Source organism: Bos indicus x Bos taurus, chromosome 8, assembly GCF_003369695.1.
Source record: "Bos indicus x Bos taurus breed Angus x Brahman F1 hybrid chromosome 8, Bos_hybrid_MaternalHap_v2.0, whole genome shotgun sequence".
Classification (NCBI taxonomy): Eukaryota; Metazoa; Chordata; class Mammalia; order Artiodactyla; family Bovidae; genus Bos; species Bos indicus x Bos taurus.
In genome coordinates this window covers 37507939-37513175 of record NC_040083.1, presented here as the reverse complement: position 1 = coordinate 37513175, position 5237 = coordinate 37507939, and positions in this window count along the sequence as shown.

Genomic DNA, 5237 nt, shown 5'->3' with positions numbered 1-5237 from the left:
AAAAGAAAAAGAAAAGAAGGCAAAGTGGTTTGAGGATGCTTTGCAAATAGCTGAAGAAAGAAAAGAAGCAACAAGCAAGGGAGAAAAGGAAAGGTACACCTAACTAAATGCAGAGTTCCAGAGAATAGTGAGGAGAGACAAAAAGGCCCTCTTCAGTGAAGAGTGCAAAGGAATAGAGGAAAACAACAGGAGAAAGACTAGAGATCTCTTCAAGAAAATTGGATATATCAAAGGAATATTTCATCCAAAGATGGGCACAATAATGGACAGAAATGGTAAAGGTCTAATAGAAGCAGAATAGATCAGGAAGAGATGTAAAGACTACACAGAAGAAATGTACAAAAAATGTCTTGATGACCACGATGCTGTGGTCAGTCACCCAGAGCCAGACATTCTGGAGTGTGAAGTCAAGTGGGCCATAGGCAGCACTGCTGTCAATAAAGCTAGTTGAAGTGATGGAATTCCAGCAGAGCTATTTAAAATTCTAAAAGATGATGCTATCAAAGTGCTGCACTCAATATGTCAGCAAATTTGGAAAACCCAGCAGTGGCCACAGGACTGGAAAAGATCAATCCTCATCCCAATTCCTAAGAAGGGCAGTACTAAAGAATGTCCAAACCACCAGACAATTGCACCCATCTCCCATGCTAGTAAGGTTATGCTCAAAATCCTGCATGCTAATCTTCAGCATTACGTGAATTGAGAACTTTCAGGTGTTCAAGCTGGGTTTAGAAAGGCAGAGGAACCAGAGATCAAATTGTCAACATTTGCTGGATCATAGAGAAAGCAGGGCTATTCCAGAAAAACATCTACCTCTGTTTTACTGACTACACTAAAGCCTTTTACTGTGTGGATCATAACAAACTGGAAAACTCTTAAAGAGATAGGAATACCAGACGATCTTATCTGTCTCCTGAGAAACCTGTATGCAGGTCAAGAAGCAACAGTTAGAGCTGGACATGGAACAACTGACAGGTTCAGGATTGAGAAAGGAGCACAACAAGGCTGTTTATTATCACCCTGTTTATTTTAACTTCTATGCAGTGTACATCATGCAAGATGCCGGGCTGATTGAGTTGCAAGCTGAAATCAAGATTGCAAAGAGAAATATCAACAACCTCAGGTATGTGGATGATACCACTCTAATGGCAGAAAGCAAAGAGGAACTTAAGAGCCTCTTGATGAGGGTGAAGCAGGAGAGTGAAAAAGCCGGCTTAAAACTCAATATTAAAAAAACTGAGATCATGGCATCCAGTCCCATCACTTCATGACAAGGGAAAACGGGGGAGCAGTGACACATTTCCTCTTCTTGGGCTCTAAAATCACTTCGAATAGTGACTGCAGCCATGAAATTAGAAGACGATTGCTTCTTGGCAGGAAAGTTATGAGAAACCTAAACAGTGTGTTAAAAAGCAAATGCATCACTTTACCGACAAAGGTCCATATAGCCAAGGTTATAATCTTTCCAGGAGTCATGTATGGATGTGAGAGCTGGACCATTAAGAGGTCAGAGCATCGAAGAACTGATGCTTTCAAACTGTGGTGCTGGAGAAGACTCTTGAGAGTCCCTTAGTCAGCAGAGATATCGAACTAGTCTCAAAGGAAATCAGCCCTGAATCCTCACTGGAAGGACTGATGCTGAAACTCCAATACTTTTGCCACCTAATGTGAAGAGCCAACTCATTGGAAGACCCTGATGCTGGGAAAGACTGATGGCAGAAGTAAAGAGGGCAACAGAGGATAAGATGGTTGGATGGCATCACTGATTCAATGGACATGAACTTGGGCAAACTCCAGGAGATGGTGAGGGACAGGGAAGCCTGGCGTGCTGCAGTCCACAGGGTCGCAAAGAGTCAGACATGACTTGGCAACTGAGCGACAAGAGAAATTTAAAAAGAAACCTCTCACTTCCCAATAAAAACTACCACTAATAGCCTCAGGAAAATAAGAACAAGATGCTACGAAAAGGAACATTCAAAGAACCTAAAAAAGTTCTTGAAAATTGGTATAAATTTAAGTAAATCTCTAAAAAAAAAAAAAAAAAAAAAAGAACAATATAAAGGTAAGGAAAAAAACAAGAAAAGAAAGAACCAGTCCTGCAGTTTAAGCACTCACACAATTGGAGTTCCAGAAAGAGAAAACAGAGGTGAAGAAATCAATAGGAAAATAATTCTAGAAAATTGTCTATAACTTATAAACAGGAATTTTACATTGTATGGGCAGACTGAGTACCCAACACTCAGTGTTGAGGAAAAAAAGACACATGAAAGTTATTTTAGAATTTCAGAATTGTGGGTACAAAAACTGACTTGAAGCTTCAATATTCTATAGAGAGTCAACTATTAGAATGACAGGAAATTTCTCAATAGCAATAACAGGATCTAAAGTACAAGAGAGTAAAAAGAAAAATTATTTCCAATTTTGAATAAATATCAAACTACCAATTTAGTTTGATATAGAAAGATATTTTTCAGACTTACAAACACAATTAATTTACATCTATTGTTCCCCTTTCTAATAAAGTTACTGGAGAATGGGTTCTATAGAAATAGCAGAGTTAGCCAAAAAGAGAAAGACAAGGTTTGCTAGTATTCTTTGTTTGCTTCTTCAGTTTATTCTCTATCTATCCACAAGAGACTGACCACTGTGGACTACATGACCTGAGCTCTCTTGCCACTGATTTGCAACTGGACTTGAGCAATAGGGGCTTCCTAGGTGACGCTAGTAGTAAAGAACCTGTCTGCCAATGCAGGAGACATAAGAGACGTGGATTTGACCCCTGGGTCGGGAAGATCCCCTGGAGGAGGATATGGCAACCCATCGCAGTATTCTTGCCTAGAGAATCCCCGTGGACAGAGTAGCATGGACAGGCTTAGTCCATAGGATCGCAGAGTCGGATATGACTGAAGTGACTGAGCACGCACACATGTACTTGACCAATAGAGGGCTTCCCTGGTGGCTCAGTTGATAAAGAATTCACCTGCAATGCAGGAGGCCAGGTTCAATTCCTGGATTGGGAAGATCTCCTGGAGAACGGACGGCAACTCATCTCATATTCTTGACTGGGAAGTCTCGTGGACAGAGAAGCCTGGTGGGCCCCAGTCCATGGGCTCAGAAGAGTCGGACACAACTTAGTGACTAAATTACATTGACCAATACAAATGCTGGCAGAAGATCAGGATGAAGAAAGAGATGGTAATATTTATTTCCCATGTTTTTTCCCCGCTGGGCTTCAGTTGGACAGAGGCTGTATTCTACCTAAGACTTTGACTTTCTGTGGGTGACCTTCTCCCATGGCTCTAGCTCTTACAGGTCCAAATAAAGGAGTCCAAAGATTCCTCCCTTTGCTACTATGGAGTTCTTCTCCCACTGTGTAGCAGATCTAGATATCAACCAATCCAGACTTGAATAGGTCAAAGGCTCTGGAGGAAAACAACTGAATTCTTAATGTACTTGTAAGTGTTGAAGAAGACATATATTGTCACCCTCCAAATTTAACTTATATGCAGGATGGAGGAGCCTGGGAGGCTGCAGTCCATGGAGTCACACAGAGTTGGACACGACTGAAGCGACTTAGCAGCAGCAGCAGCAGCAGAGTACATCATGCAAAATGCCAGACTGGATGAAGCACAAGCTGGAATCAAGACTGCCAGGAGAAATATCAATAACCTCAGATATGCAGATGACACCATCCGTATGGCAGAAAGTAAAGAGGAAATAAAGAGGCTCTTGATGAAAGTGAAAGAGGAAAGTTAAAAAGCTGGTTTAAAACTCAATATTCAAAAAACTAAGATCATGGCATCCAGTCCCATCACTTCATGGCAAATAGATGGGGAACCAATGGAAAAAGTGACAGACTTGTGATCACTGACCTAGAGCCAGACATCCTGGAATGTGAAGTCAAGTGGGCCTTAGAAAGCATCACTATGAACAAAGCTAGTGGAGGTGATGGAATTCCAGTTGAGCTATTCCAAATCCTGAAAGATGATGCTGTGAAAGTGCTGCACTCAATATGCCAGCAAATTTGGAAAACTCAGCAGTGGCCACAGGACTGGAAAAGGTCAGTTTTCATCCCAATCCCAAAGAAAGGCAATGCCAAAGAATGCTCAAACTACCACACAATTGCAGTCATCTCACACGCTAATAAAGTAATGCTCAAAATTCTCCAAGCCAGGCTTCAGCAATATGTGAACCATGAACTTCCTGATGTTCAAGCTGGTTTTAGAAAAGGCAGAGATCAAATTGCCAACATCCGCTGGATCGTGGAAAAAGAGAGTTCCAGAAAAGCATCTATTTCTGCTTTATTGACTATGCCAAAGCCTTTGACTGTGTAGATCACAATAAACTGTGGAAAAGAGATGGGAATACCAGACCACCTGACCTGCCTCTTGAGAAATTTGTATGCAGGTCAGGAAGCAACAGTTAGAACTGGACATGGAACAACAGACTGGTTCCAAATAGGAAAAGGAGTTCGTCAAGGCTGTATATTGTCACCCTGTTTATTTAACTTATATGCAGAGTACATCATGAGAAATGCTGGACTGGAAGAAACACAAGCTGGAATCAAGATTGCCAGGAGAAATATCAATAACCTCAGATATGCAGATGACACCACCCTTATGGCAGAAAGTGAAGAGGAACTCAAAAGCCTCTTGATGAAAGTAAAAGTGGAGAGTGAAAAAGTTGGCTTAAAGCTCAACATTCAGAAAACTAAGATCATGGCATCCGGTCCCATCACTTCCTGGGAAATAGATGGGGAAACAGTGGAAACAGTGTCAGACTTTATTTTTCTGGGCTCCAAAATCACTGCAGATGGTGACTGCAGCCATGAAATTAAAAGACGCTTCCTCCTTGGAAGGAAAGTTATGACCAACCTAGATAGCATATTCAAAAGCAGAGACATTACTTTGCCAACAAAGGTCCGTCTAGTCAAGGCTATGGTTTTTCCAGTAGTCATGTATGGATGTGAGAGTTGGACCGTGAAGAAAGCTGAGCACCAAAGAATTGATGCTTTTGAACTGTGGTGTTGGAGAAGACTCTTGAGAGTCCCTTGGACTGCAAGGAGATCCAACCAGTCCATTCTGAAGGAGATCAGCCCTGGGGTTTCTTTGGAAGGAATGATGCTAAAGCTGAAACTCCAGTACTTTGGCCACCTCATGCGAGGAGTTGACTCATTGGAAAAGCCTCTGATGCTGGGAGGGATTGGGGGCAAGAGGAGAAGGGGACGACAGAGGATG